This window comes from Megalobrama amblycephala, linkage group LG14 (assembly GCF_018812025.1).
Source record: "Megalobrama amblycephala isolate DHTTF-2021 linkage group LG14, ASM1881202v1, whole genome shotgun sequence".
NCBI lineage: Eukaryota > Metazoa > Chordata > Actinopteri > Cypriniformes > Xenocyprididae > Megalobrama > Megalobrama amblycephala.
In genome coordinates, this window is record NC_063057.1 from 46,780,887 (window position 1) to 46,798,604 (window position 17,718).

Genomic DNA, 17,718 nt, shown 5'->3' on the forward strand with positions numbered 1-17,718 from the left:
GCTGCCACACTATCAGTGTTTAGGCTTGAAAACACTGTTTGTGAAGCTGTTTCAGACATCTCTCTGGCAGCGGCAGTGCAAAATTTTAAATTATTCCAGTATGATCATAATTTAAGGTGTAATAGACATAGGAATCAGAGCAATTTAGGAATAAGATCACATATGAGTTTGAATCGAAATCGCAATCTTGTAATTATTAATCGTGCATACATATATGGGTCTATAATCTATGTATTTTTGTATATATTTCTACCAGACCTCAAAAGTAACCTGATGATGCACTAGAATTGCTGTTTGGACATTTATTGGGAGTGTTTATACAGGTTATAAAGTGTTTTAGGCTTCTTCTCATCATGTAAGTGCATGTTATGACTTCAAGAAAACCAATAAAAAGTAATAATAAGAAAATAAATAAATAAATAAAAAAGAAAGAGGAAATAAGTTTATTTACAAAAACATTTAACAACCCATTTCTCGGCTCCGCATGGTTTCCGCAGAGCTCGGGATTCCAATTGCCCAGGATAAAACCATGGGTCCAGCCACATCCATAAAATTTGGGCATTAACTGGGATAAAGGTGCAATATGTAAGAATTTTGCAGTAAAATATCCAAAAACCACTAGACCAGTGTTATTGTAAAGTGCTGCTTGCGCAGGAACACACAACGAAGAAGATCATTTTCAAACAAGTCTTTACTTAGTAATCCAACGGGAGATAATACAGGAACAGGTATACATGCAACACAACACATGGAACATACGTGACTGGACACTATGGTGAGGATGGTGACTGCTTATGAAGGGAGTGCTGGTGAGTGGTAATGATGGTGATGGTCTTCAGGTGCGGGTGATTGATGATCGTGTGCAGGTGATGAACAGGAGGGGATGCTGGGAAACGTAGTGCCAGCACTGGTGACTGTGACAGTACATCCCCCTCCGGCGAGGCACGACCTCACGCAGTAATGGAACATCCAAAGGGGAGGGAGTTCTGGAGGTGGACGGAGTGGTGAGATGGAGGATGAGCCAGGTGGTGGCTCAGTCCCCAGCCAGGATGGTGGACCATGGCGGCAGTGCTGGAGGGAGGAACCCATGGCACAGATGGAGGGGCTGATGGAGTGGATCGATGCCGTCGACCCAGACGACTGCGACGGAGCCGCAACAATGACCCCCTGAGATGGATGCAGGGATCCGGAGGGCTGAGGTGTAGCTGGAGCGATCTAGGACAGAGGCGGAGCCTTAGGGAGGGAGAAGCTAGCAGGAGCTGTAGGGGTGGAGGGCCAGAGAGCAACGGACGGCCTGCAAGTCTGTGTCGCAGGTGACGTGATGTCCGACCCGGGTGAAGCCGACGGTCCGAGGAAGCTCCACGAAGCCAAAAGCGAAGGTCCCAGCAGACGTCGAGGGAGGGAGGAGCGTAGGTAGAGGAGTCAGTGCAACGGATCGAGGTAGAGTGACATGGACAGTAGCTGGAGGCAGAGCCACGGGATCCTCACGCCCAGATAGAGGTGACTTACAGTAGGCCTGTGATGTAACCACGTCACAGAGAGGAGACAACAATGGTACAGCGGGACTGATGGGGGACAGCTCAGGCAGGACAGCCGACGTGTCTGGGATGTAGGGAGAAGACTGGGATGACGAGCTGGTGGGAGAGGGAGGCTGGGTGGGACCAGTGAGTCCAGTATAGAATTGTTTGGCAGATGAAGGGTTGAGTCGATGTTGGGGATCTGAGGCTTACTGGGCAGGGCTTCTGACCAGCCCAAAGACTCCAACACCTACTCCCTCGGCGCAGGATAGGACTGCCGACTCGGACCTCTCCTCAGATGGATACCCCTCAGGCTCCGGAGTGATGTCATGTCCCAAGATTCCGCGCTCAAACTTGGCGTCATCAAGCTACGCTTTTGTTTTAAATAGGCCTCTAGCGACCTCTGGCGGACAGAAAATATTACATATTGGACCTTTAATTGCAAAAGGAAAATCAGCTGGATGTTTCTAGTTACGTGCACCTTCCTACAAGGTCCAAGCTGTTCTAAATGCGAAGTGCTTTTATTGAATGGCCACTTAAACTTGACGATGCGCATAATCCCACAAGGCCGCCCTTTCATCTCACATCTCCTATCTCTCGTGTCTTGGATTCACGCACTAGAAGATGAGTGTCGGACCGCAGCAGCAGCCTTTCCTCAAGATAACACTTCCTTCTCCTGCTGCATCTAACCTTTTCCCCTACCAGTGGCCTACAGCTCCTTCAGCATCTGCTAGCAGTGCAGGCCCGATCATCAGTCTCAGACCCTCTTTTTTGTCATTGGCCTACAGCTCCAACCCCGGACCCTAGCATGAGCTTGTCTCCGCTGGCCCATTTTCCACCCCAGCTTTCTTCTTTCTTTTCCCTCCCAATTACAAACCAAGCCCCAGGGGCTGACCCAAGCATGAGGGTGCCTTCACAAACAACTTTGGCCCTGAAGCTTCCCCACCTTGCTCTCTTCCCCAGGTTCTTTCCCTCTTCTCTGCAACACAGATGCCCATCCAACTGAACGCCATTACTTGATTAATATTGAACCTAATATTGATTAAACTTGCTCATTTTGTGGTCTTGTTGAAGAAACAGCTGCCTATATATTTGTATAATTATATTTGTATGATTGTAGTATAAGCAAAAAAAAAAAAAGTTTTATCCTAAAATCATTATCTCTGAACACTTTTCCTGTGGCATACTGTGTTTTTATGTTTTTACTACAGTGAGGATTGCTTGGCGCATGATAATTACGCTTTAAATTGTGTTCTAAATAGCAGAATTCAAAATATTTTGTGCAAACAATGATCAATGATGCGCAGTATAAACCCCCATTGTCTTTATTTCTCATTTGATATTCCAATTTAACAAGGCACATACTGACATTTCACCTCAAGAGTTCACTGAAAAAAAATCTACTAATAGGTACAAAAAAATACTTTTCTTATGATTAATACTTACTTCTTAGTGGTTATTCCATTATTGCTCTTGCTGTGTACTGTATTTTATTTCCTTCAGATAGTCACACATAGGTCCAAAATTCATTTAAATTGTTTTATATCTGTCATTTTATAAGTGTTTGAGTTTCAGAATTAGAACTGGTGTCATAGGTTACACAAGCACTGTTTGAATATAGACAGATGGATATTTATTAAATATAAATATTTTGTGCACAGTTTTGTTTACTGAATCACAAAAAACTGCTTTAGAGATATGCATATTTTTCACACGTCACTCAAACACAGAACCAGGAAACAGGAACAGTTCAGTTCAGTTCAGAGAAAGTGAAACTGAAGTGTAGTTGAGCCGTTGTGTGTTTGTGTTTCTGTATCCATGCAGTAAAATGGCAGAATCTAGAATTTCTCAGGATGAGTTCAAGTGTTCAGTGTGTCTGGATCTCCTGAAGGATCCAGTGACCATTCCCTGTGGACACAGTTACTGTAAGAGCTGTATTACAGGCTGCTGGGATCAGGAGGATCAGATGAGAGTCTACAGCTGCCCTCAGTGCAAACAGACCTTCAGTCCAAGACCTGCTTTAGCAAAAAACACCATGCTGGCTGAAGTGGTGGAGAAACTGAAGAAGAGAAAACCTCCTGCTGACTGTTACGCTGGAGCTGGAGATGTGCAGTGTGACGTCTGTACTGGAAGAAAACACAAAGCCGTCAAGTCCTGTCTGGAGTGTCTGAACTCTTACTGCCAGAATCACCTTGAACAACATGAGAATTTCTTTAAAGTAAAGAGACACAATCTGACTGAAGCCACTGGAAAACTGCAGGAGATGATCTGCCAGAAACACAACAAGATCCTTGAGGTTTTCTGCCGCACTGACCAGAAGTGTATATGTCTGCTGTGTACGATGGATGAACATAAAAACCACGACACTGTATCAGCTGCAGCACAGAGGACAGAGAAACAGGTACAGTATGAACTTAAAGAGGTCCCATTATGCTCATTTACAGGTTCATAATTTTGTTTATGGGGTCTACTAGAATACATTACATCATTTAATGTCTGTTTTCACCCTCTCTCTGAATTCTGTTTTAGTTTCAGTTTCTTTAAAGCTGCTATCATGTGCTCTTGGAATTATTGTAAATGGGGATTTCCTAGGTAAAAAAAATTGCACATGAATGCCCTCTTGTGTCTAAGCTTGAATGCGATAAGCTTGTAATCATGACTTCAAAAGTGGAAATGATCAAAAATTCCCAAAGCATGTGAAGGCAGCATAAAACCTGCCTTATGAAAATCACAGTCTGCTCTGATTGGTCAGATGGACCCAGTCTGTTTTGATTGGTCTACTGCTTAGAGTGTGTTTCAGAAATGTAACTTGCTTTACATTTGGACCATAATGGGGAGGTGGAGAGGTGCTGAAAGAATTGTCACTTTTGTGTATGTCCTTGGTGGGAATTAATTAATAGAGGGATATTCCCAGAAGAAAACTCAAGACTACAAAGTAGGTGTTTCAGGCAGTTCAGAAACAGTGACACTGATATAGAGAAGAACTCCTGCTGGAGGGACTTTGTAGCTTTACTTTTTGTAACCATATATTGAAAGTCAATGGGATGGGGGGGATTTACAATGAACAATGAAAGAATTGACATTTTTAGGTGAGTTATGGCACTTATGAATGAACCTATGATCTTACCATGCAAGATCTTTAAAGGCAGGAACACACCAAGTCGACGCCGATGAACTAGTGGTGACAGAAGCATACTGCGGGGTTGGCACACATCGGCAGCGTCTCTGTCCAAAGTTGCCCTGACACACCAAACCGACGTTCGACAACCGACAGCCAAGTAGAAACTTTGGTCAGATAGTTCAACTGAGTGTTTCAGACAGAGTTCTGGATGTGACGGCTGTTGGGTGAGAAGTATCAGCTGCGCGGCTCGTGGATTAAGATAGTCAGTGACTGTTAGATGGAAAATCAGCCATGGGACAAAGCAGCTGTGGCGCTTTAGATGTAAATTTCAGCCATGGTCAAAGTATCGGTTCTTCAATAACTATCTGTTTTGGACAGCATAGTTTTAAAGGAGAAAGTTCACTCCGTCCTCAGATGCGATCCTCCAATGAGACGTTGCTACGGAGCTTAGACACGCCCCGTCTATTCTCCATTGATTACATTGTGATATCCACAGAACATTTTTGTTCACTGTTTTATTAACAACTTTATAAAGATTCCTAATATCTTCCTGATACCGAATTTCAATGTTTCATGCACACCGAATTAAAGAAAATAATAAATCCTATAATTTGACCTCAAACATGACACACTTCTTACACACATATTACTAGACTAACCTAATTAAAACAATGATTACAAGAGAAAGAAAATGCATAAGGGAATACAAACATATAATGCATTGAATCCAACATGTTAGTAATCACATCATAGCATGTGTTATTCTGAATATAGTTTAAAATGATGTTTCAATGATTGTCCATTTGAGATTGAGTCTATAAGAATAGGGTCTATAAGAGTCACTTGTGACCGGGTCAAAAGGGATTCCTAATCAGGGGATGTCTGTGTGGATCCATTGTGCTTTTAGGTCCATTAATTAATGTTTCCTGTTCCATCCGATAATACAAGAGGTTTTTGTGAGAGAATCAATAGTTTTAACATGATCAGACCCCACGTGATAGGTTTTGATTAGTTTACTGCTGATGAGCTGAGAGGTTCTCAAGACAGCCTTCTTTGTTAAACGAAATCACGTCATCACTTCTGTTAAGGCTGGAGGTCTTGGGGTCAGGAAATGGACCTGTTGGTCAAATGAAGCTTTGTATGGTCACATTCCTGGTTTATAAAGTCATTCGGTAAGTTCTGTCGAGTGATGCCCTACACTGGATTCATATCTGTTTACTTGATGATTTATGTGATGTTTCTCCTGGTATTGGTTTGTCCTTTAGCACCAGCTGAAGGAGACGCAGAGGTCATTCCAGCAGAGGATCCAGCAGAGAGAGAAAGATCTTCAGCAGCTGAGAGAGGCTGTGGAGTCTCATAAGGTGAGTCTGGAGAAGAAGAGAAGTTTGAGAAGTCTCAGTCAGGACTCACTGAAGCCACTGTGTGATTGTGATGTGTGTCCTAACAGCGCTCTGCACAGACAGCAGTGGAGGACAGTGAGAAGATCTTCACTGAGCTCATCCCCTCCATTGAGAAAAGCCGCTCTGAGGCCACACAGTGGATCAGAGATCAGGAAAAGACTGCAGTGAGTCGAGCTGAAGGACGACTGGAGCGACTGGAGCAGGAGATCAATGATCTGAGGAGGAGAGATGCTGAGCTGGAGCAGCTTTCACACACACAGGATCACATCCATTTCCTGCAGGTAACAGAGATCTAGAAGAACAGGATCATAGTACGGTCACACAAAACGAGACATGAACACACAACTATGAGAAAAACTCATAAGCTGCGTTCACACAAAACATACACGAACATGCAGCCGGTGAACACTCACAGACTGCGTGTTCACACAGACCACGACATGAAAGCGTGCGGCAGGTGCAAACAACCGAGTGCTACACAGGACATGACAACACAAGAGCGCCTGGCCAATGAAAACATAAACCAAACACTCCAAAACACATGAGACAAGGGCGCACGGCGAGTGAGAGACCACAAAACCTGTGCACTCACAATAAAGACAGAACAGGGAGCGCGAGTATCTAAACCCCGACATGAAACCGAAACTGAACTAGACATGAGTGCCGGGATTCGTACACCATATCCCCAACGTGAAACATGACATGCAGACAAGAAAAAATTGCCAGAACCCTGACAGTAAGGCTGTATAATAGCAATGCTGGGTTAGGGTGTGTGCTAAGAGTCCTTGTGAATTCCAGAGCTGCTCAAAAGTTATAAATAATGGTTAATCTACTTGTTGCTTTTGATCTGCTTTACTGATCAAATCTTCTCAACCCTGCCACGCCATTGATGAACTTGATCTGTTACATTTTTTTTTGTCAGATGTTTGTTCATCCAAGTGTTTTCCTAGAAAGTTCACATAGTGTAAGTTAAAAACGCTAGAAATTATAGCTCTAACATGATATAATCAAGTCAAGTCACCTTTATTTATATATAACGCTTTTTGCAATGCAAATTGTGTCAAAGCAGCTTTACAGTGATAAGTGGCAAATAATTATGAAAAGAAAAGAAATTAAGGATTTTGATGAAAACATTCCAGGATTATTCCCGTTATAGTGGACTTCAATTGGGCCCAAACAGTTGAAGGTCAAAATTACAGTTTCAGTGCACCTTCAAAGGGCTTTAATACCAGACGAGAAATAAGGGAACTGTAATTTTGGGGCCAATCGAAGTCCACTATAAGGAGAATAATCCTGGGATGTTTTCATCAAAAACCTTAATTTCTTTTCGACTGAAGAAAGAAGGACATGGACATCTTGGATGACATGGGGGTGAGTAAATTATCAGGAAATTTTTATTTGAAAGTGAACTAATCATTTAAGCTTTGATTTCTCTTTTCTGTAGAGTTTCCAGTCTCTCTCAGCTCCTTCTGAATCTACAGACATAAATGATGATCCCTTCAGTTTTCTCTCTTCTTTTGATGGCGTGAGAGAATCTGTCCTTCAGCTGAGAGACAAACTGGAGGATTTCTGCAAAGAGGAACTCAAGAAGATCTCTGACAGAGGTAAAGTCCTGGAGATTCATCTGCTCTCAGAAATGATCCTCCATCATCTCATATCATGTAGAACATCATATCAGAAATGTCTTAGGAACGGATGCAGGGATCATTTTCTCTTGACATGATAATCACACTCTTCATGTCTGTTGATTTCCACAGTCACTTTCACCAACATTGTTCCCAGGACCAGGAACGACTTCCTACAATGTAAGTCACTAAGAAAACAAGCAGAAAAACTCACTGAGTGGTTCATGTTCTTCCTGTAGAAGGTGAAAGAAAACATGACAGAAGAGTTTTGTAGTTGATCATGTAAATGATGATTTACACAGGATATGCTGCTGACATATTGAACATTGACTGCATTTATTTGATAAAAAATACAGTAATGTGAAATATCCCTATGATTTTAAAGAACCATTTCTATTTGAATAATTTAAAAATGTAAAATAACCATGTGGAATGTGTGGAGGTCTTTTATATCCACAATTTTTGATGAACAGAAAAATTTAAATAGAAATATAAAAATGTGATTAATTTTAAATTGATTATAATAGAAGTGTTTATTAACATTATAAATGTCTTCACTGTTAAATTTTGTACTGCACATTTTGCACATTTACAAAAATGGGACAGAGAGCATAACTATATCATACTTAATAATATCCAAAAAAGCAAGATTTGAATGGAATGAACTCGTGACTTTTACAAATATGTAAATCAGGACAGCACTGAACTAGGGATTCGACATATTTTTCAAAACAGGATATCTTCTAAAACTAAGCGCTAAATAGGATTATTTTTTTCACTGAAAGCCAATTAAAAACATTCATCCAAGATTTAGATGAATTCTTAAGTTCCCTTTCAGTCATTCTCTATTACCTCAAGAAAGGTGGAGTTCCCTTGCATATTCCCCATTGTGGCACCCTCCATGGTGGCCAACAGGAGAGGTCCACATCGGCGGGTAGCTTGGGTGCCCTCTGGGTCACAATCCCCTGCACACCGCAGCCAGTAGAGCTTCCAGCGGCGTGTGCTGGTCCATCTAAACGATGTGTACCCGTCGTTTCCTTCAGGTCTCCAGCCAAAGACCAAATGTCGATCGCAGCATCAGAGGGTGAGCCTGAACTCTCTGTGGATGAAGATTCGGCTGTGCTACCCCCTATGGGGATGGTAGTGTTGTCCAAATCCGATTTGGAAATGATGGCTATGCTTTCCTAGGCCACCAAGAGCGCCGAGTAACTACCCCTCACCAGCCTCAATGGCGGAGCCCCTAAAGGTTACATGCAGATTGCTCCTGTGGAGCAGGCCGTTGCTATGCAACTTTGTCCTAACTCCACCAAAGGGGGCAATCCATGTCTCCCTTCCCGAGCCTCTAAGTACTCATCGGCTCTGACCAGCAAGGCTTACCAGGCTTGTGGGGAAGCGGCCTCTGCTTTACACGCTATGGCATTGTTGCAGGTTCATTAGGCCAAGGCACTGAGGGACCTGCACGACAGTGATTGAGGCCCAGTTCTTTGTGAGCTTCGTCCCGCAAAGGACCTCGCACTTTGTGTGATGAAGTTTACGGCGTGGTCCCTGGGTCATGCTGACCAAGCTGTCCCTGTCTTCCTGCGTCTTCGCGAAAGTTGCAGACACAGTCCTTGTTCCCATTAGAGAACACAGTGAATGGCTCATTTCAGCACAGTCCCGGGATCAGTTGTGCGAACACAGGGACTTGGTGCTCAGTCACCTCAGCCGGTTGGGTTTTCGAATCAACTGGGAAAAGAGCAAACTCTCCCCTGCACAGAGGATCTCTTTTCTCGTATGGAGCTGGACTCGGTCGCCCAGACAGCACGCCACACAGAAGAGCGTGCCCAGTCAGTGTTGAACTGCTTGAATTCGGTCAAAGGCAGGACAGCGGCCCTACTGAAATTATTTCAGAGGCTCTTGGGGCATATGGCAGCCGCAGTAACGCTGCTCGGCTTGCTTCATATGAAGCCACTTCAGCACTGGCTTTAAGGCTGAGTCCCGAGATGGGCGTGGCAACACGGCATTTACCAGGTGACAATCACTCAGGTCTGCTGGCAAACCTTCAGCCCAGGGTCGGACCCTTTGTTTGTATGGGCAGGAGTTCCTCTAGAACAAGTGTCCAGGCATGCTATGGTTTCCACGGATGCATTGACCACCGACTGAGGTTTCAGGCAGTTTCAGGGATTTGGACGGGTCCGCAACTGTAGTGGCATATCAACTGCCTCGAGTCGTTGGCAGTATGTCATGCACTGAGCCACCTAAAAAAGCCAAGACAGGGCAAATACATACTGATCCGTAATGACAACATTGTGACTGTTGCATACATCAACCGTCAAGGTGGTCTAAGCTCCCGTTGCATGTCGCAACTCGCCCACCATCTCCTCCTATGGAGTCAGAAGCATCTGAGGTCACTTCATGCCATTCACATCCCTGGCATGCTCAATCATGCAGCCGAAGAGCTCTCACGACAGCCTGCACTTTTGTGAGAGTCCATCCCCAAGCAGTCCAGCTGATATGGGACCATTTCAGAGCCGCACATGTAGGCCTGTTTGCCTCTCCAGACTCGTCTCATTGCCAGTTGTTTTACTCCCTGACTGAGGGGACCTTCAGCATGAACGTGCATCCAGACCTCTGGAGACTACATGTTTGGTCCCTGGACGGGATGCGGAAGCTCTAGATGACTTACCCCCAAGGGACGTGAACCACTTCTGCGCAAGCGACGTCTACGAGACGTGTATACGCTTTGAAGTGGAACCTATTTGTTGATTGGTGTTCTTCTCACCGAGAAGATCACCAAACTTCAGTGCCGTGATTTCCTTCCTGCAGCAGGGGTTGGAGTGCTGTCTCCCTCTACCCTGAAAGTCTATGCTGCCACCATCTCAGCCTATCACGATCCAATAGAGGCTAAGTCAGTTGGGCAGCATGACCTGATCATCAGGTTCCTTAGGGGAGATTAAATCCACCTCCCCATCCTTCCATAATCTCTTTGCGCGGAGCACTCCAGAATGCCCCATTTGAGCCCTTGGAATAAATAGAGTTAAAGATCTTGTCTATGAAGATATTACCCCTGGTTGCATTGGCTTCCATTAAGAGGGTAGGAGACCTGCAAGCATTTTCGGTCAACAAATCATGCCTAGAGTTTAGGCCAGATGACGCTCATGTTATCCTGAGACCTTGGCCCAGATATGTGCCTAAGGTTTCCACCACTTCCTTTAGGTGGTGAACCTGCAAGTGCTGCCCTTGGAGGAGGCAGAAGCCCTAGCTTCGCTGTATCCCGCCCGTGCACTGCGAAGGTACGTGGACCAGACACGTAGCTTCAGGACCTCAGACCAGCTCTATGTCTGTTACGGAGGCCAGCAGAAGGGAATGGCTGTCTCCAAGCAGAGGTTGGCCCACTCGTTGGTGGATGCCATCGCCTTGGCTAATCAAGGTTGCAAGCTCACACACAAGTTTTGCATCTTGCTAGGCACTGGTGCATGGCGCCTCGCTGACAGATATCTGTAGAGCTGCAGGCTGGGCAACACCTAATATTTTTGCTAGATTCTATTGCCTACGTGCCTACGATAGCCTCCCGTGTTCTCACCTCAAATGTGTAGAAGACACTGAGTGGCCCCTGGCAAGTGTCAGCTTGCTGAACCAATATATGCGCTTATATTCTCCAGAGAGTCCTCCATCAGCCGGTTGTGGTGTAACGTCCGGCACCAAGCCTATATTTCGTTGTATCCTTGAGAACCGGGTCTAGTCTAGGCTGGGTCCCATATGTGTGACCCTGAGGGAATCCCATATGTGTACTTTTCAGCGGTGCTCCTAAACAGAAGCCCATGTCTTTCCCTTGGGAGAACCCATCTCTTGTGAGGTTGGAGTCACCCCTGTACTTCCATATGTAGTGTAACCTTAAGGGGTTTGTCCATATGTCGTCTCCACGTAACTACTTCAGGGTAGGATGTGGTTCCACAGCATTCCTTCTAGGATGTAATACTAGTTATATTGTTTATATTCATTCTGCTGGTAGTTTTGCTGTATTACCCTATGTTTTAAGGGGCTTTTTTGTGATATCTAGCAACCCTTCACCTGGCACTTTAATGAAGTGCAATTTCAGGAAGAGTGCAGAAGAGCAATAGTTACTGTTAGTGCCAATTAGTCGGGACTTATTTAATAAAATAGTTTAAATTATACACACCTTGTAAGCTCATTTTTTACTCTAACCTGCTGCCCCTTAGCCTTTCATATTTGCCTCTTCGGTGTGAGCGTGCACATCTTTTGTATCATTAAAATGTTATTGGTATATGTGACCATCACGTTGACAGATATTTAGAATAAAATAAAGTGATTATCAGCTGGATCCGATCATGGATGGATGGATTTATCCTAAACAGGATTTTGTAACAGGTCTTTTTAACCTTTGAGGCAACAGATAGAAATTTAAAGAAAGCTCAACATCACCAAAGGCTACAACACTGAAAATCACCAACAATAGGCCTAAATGCTTAAAAACTTAACATAAACTAATTTATTAATTATTGGTGAATCAATTTAATGGATCCTTGTTGAATTAAAGTATCAGTTTGAATGGCATAAATATAATAATAGGCCTAATTATAATAAACACAAAATAATTTTTGGGGAGGGGGTGAGGCTATTTGTTGGATAATGATAATTTGAACAGCATATCAGACAGATTAATAATTCCTGATTCTGATGTGTTTTCTCTCCATCAGATTCCCATCAGCTCACTCTGGATCTGAACACAGCACATAAATACCTCCGTCTGACTGAGAGGAACAGAGTGATTACTGTCACTGCCACAGTCCAGCCGTATCCTGAGCATCCAGACAGATTTGATATATGTCAGGTGTTGTGTAGAGAGAGTGTGCGTGATCGACGCTGTTACTGGGAGATTGAGTGGAGTGGAAAACATGGTGTGTATATATCAGTGTCATATAAGGCATCAGCAGGAAGAGACGGGGTGAGGAGTGTTTTTTTGGATATAATGATCAGTCCTGGAGTTTGAACTGCTCTCCCTCCAGTTACTCATTCATGCACAATAACAGAAAGACTAAACTTCCTGTAGAGCCCAGCAGCAGTAGAGTAGGAGTGTATGTGGATCACAGTGCAGGAACTCTGTCCTTCTACAGCGTCTCTGGAGACACAATGATCCTCATCCACACAGTCCAGACCACATTCACTCAACCGCTCTATCCTGGGTTTAGGGTTAATGTTGGATCATCAGTGAAACTGTGTTGATAAATCAGAATAGACTGTAGAGAGATTCTACCCATAATGCTTTGAGTTACATGATAGATCAGTAACAGTGAGATGTTATAGATTCTCTTATTTTCTCTTCATTATATTATTATTACAGTTGAACTTCTGTCAGTGAACTAACGTCAGAATAAATGTGCGTAATGAATCCTCATATAGACAGTACGATCTAGGAGTGTCCCGACAACGGATTTACATAGTCGAATCAGATTCGAATCAGATTGGGGGGGCTTGAAAAACAGCAGTCCACTAGATAGTGCGCACAAACTCTTTCCGCGCTCAAGGCCAAAGGAGTATCGGCTACTTTGAAAGGTTCGCGTGCTCAACTGTGCACGAGATGGAGAGGGGCGCAGAAAATAAAGTAAGGCCTACACCTGCACCTTAACTTTTGTTTTCTCTTACACTCAACACATAGAAACAACTTTCTAATAAAGCAACCAAACTGCCTATTAAGTGATAGATGAAACTGACAATGATTTTTATCTTTCTTAAACTGAAATGAAAGGCAATGTGGATAAACATTCACAGCCACGATGTACAGAACACCACACAAAGATATAGAAGAAAATGAATAAAAACATTTTGGATCAATAAACCTTAAATATATATATAAATAACTGCAGAAAGGCCACACTGTATTTGATAGATATGCATTTCACATGTCAGCAATCAAATTAAATCGGCTAAATTACCTGTGCAAGCAAGCTTTAACTAATCTACAGTGCAACATCGATGCACCGAGAAAAAAAAATTAAAAACATTAATTTACAGAATTGAATTAGAACAGAATATACCGTTCTAATAAATTAAAATAATTTAAAAAATGAATGTCATAATCAAGTGCAAAATGCCTAAAATGCCAGGGAACATATATTCAAAACACATTAAGCCACAAATAGTTAAATTAGATAACCCAGAGTGATTAATAAATAAATTAAAGTTAAAGAAATTATTAAAAAAACGAAAGTATAGCCAGAATTGTCAACTTTTGTCTTTTTAACTGCAGAGACAATAAATGCTAAACTGGAGTGGCAGTCTTTTTAGCTAAACATTCACAGCATTCAAAAATCTAATTAGAACTGGCTGAAATGTTTTGAAATCACTTGTACCCTACCTGATTGAGAGAGAAAAATCCAGTCTTTCACGCGATCTGCCTGTGTCCGTTTGGGTCTTTTCAAATAGCGCAATAACGTTGGTCCGGCAGAAGCGCGCCGCAGTGTTTGTCATTGTTGAGTACTAGGACATAAGCTGTTGGCACAACTTGCATCATACATTTTTCTTTTACCATTTCAAAGTGCATCCAATTCTACACTTTAGATTTTCTTATCCCAGACACTGTTAAAGATTTAATCCCTGCCGCCAAGATGCTCCTCTGTCGGTCACGGATCATGGAAGTGAAACTTAAATCTGTCACAGGGGTGGTTGGATTTATTCACGCACATTAAAAATATTTATTAAAAGCTTCTTTCTTTTTACATTTTTATTTACAGCATTAACATAATAGGCTGTGTATTAACCTATTGGGAGAGAACTGGTACATCTATGTAAAATCAGATATTGAGCACCCCCATCTCGTTTCATAACACCTCTGCGAAGATTCGACTGTGAGATTGATAGTCGAATCGACCTCCTCCTATCGAAGCTTTGAATCGTCGACTCTTCAGGGTCACCCCTAGTAAGATCAGTGTGTGTTTGTGAGTCATGATGCTTTTCTCAAGATCTGTTTGTGTTGATGGAAATCACAATCATTCAGTTCTTATTGTTGTGTCACATTAATTTTTTTTTATTATTACTATCAAAATTACCTTTCATTAAAATGAATCACACACAAGATTTATTAAAAATGTTATTCAATAAAATAATTTGTCATGTAAAATTGATAAATGTTGGTTTATTAATAAATGTAAAATATATCAACCCAGATTATCTGATCTTGCTTTAAACCCCCTGAGAAAAACTCCTAGAGTCAGACGCTCTAACGAGGAGGCTAAAGGCTGCAACCTCTAACATCAGTCGCTAGAGCATCTCTTGAGACCAGAGTGAGGTTTACTCACACAGCGACTAATAGCTGGCCTCCGTTACACTCACCCCCTAAACCTCACTCCCATCCGGGTCATGGCACCAATTTAACCCCTCTACCCAGGTTCTACTCGCCCCGCTCTGTGCGGTTCTCGAACCTGGGTATCTTAGACTTGTTGTCAGCAAGTGTTGGAAGTCAATATCTGAAACTGCTGTAAAGAGCTGGTTGTCTGTAGCAATCATTTCTGTTTAGTAGTGCTGTAGTACTCGAGTCCGGACTCGAGACGTTTTTCTGTTGTCTTGGACTCGTCTCGGACTCTGTGATATTTGCACTCGGACTTGTCTCGGACTTGGTCATTGGTCTCGCCACAAGTTCTAGTTGGTCTCGACCGAGTCCAGCTTTTCAGTCTCACTTCTTACTGATTCCGAGCCGATCTTTTTTGTTACCAGCGGCACAGGCAGTAACGTCAGCTGCGCATTCTCGCTCTCTTCTCTCACGGTGAAGTGACACACACTCGCGCGGGCGCCTCCTCTCTCTCTCTCTCTCTCTCTCTCTCTCTCTCTCTCACTCACTCGTCTCATTCGCTCCGGTTCCCGCAGGTTTTGCGCTCACACTGAAAGTGCGCGCGCGCCACTGATTACCGCTGATCAGTGGAGCGAATAAGCCACGCTCAGTCTCAAACAGAGACAGAAGTCAAACAGAGTCACAATTACCAAAATGAGTGGCTTACTGTGCTTAAAAGATCAAATACATACAAAATTATGTCAAAATGCTCGTCTTGGCAATTATTCAGATAAACAGTCAGTTTTGGATCGTTAAATAGCTAAGAGAACGCATGTTGTGTAACAGTATTGGGTCCATTCATAAACTCTTAAAGGGACAGCAGTCCAATATTCCTGCTGCTGTCTGTCATGTTATTTAAAGAACAAAAGACAAAGAAAATCACTTTCTGCTCTTGACTGAATACGTTTTTAACTTTAATGGTAAGAATAAGTCTGTATTTAATATTTACAATAAAAAATACAGAAATTAAGGTAACCAACGTGGATGTATTATTTTACATTTGATTACTTTAATTTCTGTAGTATTTCTTATCTAAATAGAAACCTACTTAACCTGAAAAAACTTAGTTTCATAGCTCTCTATTCTATTGCATTTATTTGCTGTTTGGAATTTTTTTTATTTGTTCTTATTTTATTACTGAGTTTTAAAATAAAACTTTGCGTTGAAGAAAGGTAGATTTTTGTTTGTATATGCTGTCAATTATAGTTCTTAGAAAGAAAAAATCAGAATCGGCAAAAGTAGGTATCGGCAGATCACACTATCCAAAAATCAGAAATCAGAATCGGCCAAGAAAATTGAAATCAGCGCATCTCTAGTTCAAACGAAAGCCACAGCAGAACTGCGACTCATAAAACATTAATTTATTTTATAAAGGTATTTATAGAGGTAAAAAAAGCACTGTAATGCGCAATCAGTTTAAAGGGGAAAATATTGTCCCTTAATGGAAAAGGTTTGGACTGCAGCAGTCTAAGTGGAAAAGAGGGGGTATGCAGAAGGGTCAGTGCTAAATGCCTCAGGGTGTACGCGACTGTAAAATGTTTGGGAACCGCAGTTGTAGAGAATTTAAAAATGTAAATGTAAAATTATTATTTTAGAATCTAAGATATGCTGTCTCTCACATCACATAAATGATCAATAGTTATGTACGAAGGTCTTGAAGAGGATTGTTTTTTTCTGTCTCTGTCTTGACTGTCTCATTTGGACTCGGACTTGACTTGGACTCGAACCTTTTGGACTTGGACTTGACTTGGACTCGACAAAGGTGGACTTGACTACAGCCCTACTGTTTATTGTATCAATATTTTTGGACCGGGGATCAGAATTTTGCCATTTTCTTTGAGAATCAAACATCTGTACTACAGTGGGCTGAAGTAAGTTAAAGTCACTTTTTCTATAATTACATTGTGATGTGCATGGAATAAACTAATATGTTTTGGGGAAAACAGGTGATTGAGTTTGTGTAAATGTTTATTGCAGGACACAAAATAGTAATAGTAGTAATAGCCTAATAACACATGGCTGAAAACCTTTGAAGCACCTTCTCAAAACTGTTTTGAATCATTTAGTTTGTTGACAGACACTGCTATAAATCAAATGGCCATAATCTAAGTGAAAAAAAAAAAAAAAAGATTAAACTCATATTACACAGCCTGCTGCTCATGAGTGCGCTAGCCACGAGTGATGATGTCGGACCCTCAGACACATTTAATGAGGATAGTTAGAGTGCATGTTTTAACCATCAAGTTTCGTCTGAATTGCATGTGTTTCTACTTTCACATGCAAATGACTTGTTGCACTTGTCATAAGAATGGAAAAATGTCACATTATTGCTCAAGCAGGATAAAGAATCAGCTCAATATGTATTCTTAAACTAGATTAACACACTGGAAAGAGTAGAAAAAAGTTGCATACATTTAAAAGTATTTGTAATTTCATACATCAGATACATCAGCACTAGGGATGCACAATATTGGACTTTTGCTGATAACACATTTTGACCGATATGCATATTTTTTTTCCTTTGTTCGGAAACAACAGCAAGTCATGTGCATTTTAGTTAGTACTGAGCAAAAACTATATTTTTTCATTTTAGTTTCAGAGTTATAAAGTTCTCTTTATCAAAAAGTTTACTTAGGTTAGAGCTAAATAATGTTAACAAAGTCATTTTTAAAAAAGAAAAAAAAAAAACACTTTGAAAATAACAATAATAATGCAAAACAAATGTATTGAT

At 42.0% G+C, this 17,718-nt stretch overlaps 1 pseudogene; it reads left to right on the forward strand.

Moving 5' to 3' along the window:
* The first annotated feature begins 3,256 nt into the window (after window positions 1–3,256).
* Window positions 3,257–14,090, forward strand: LOC125245802 (annotated as a pseudogene).
* The last annotated feature ends 3,628 nt before the right edge of the window (window positions 14,091–17,718 follow it).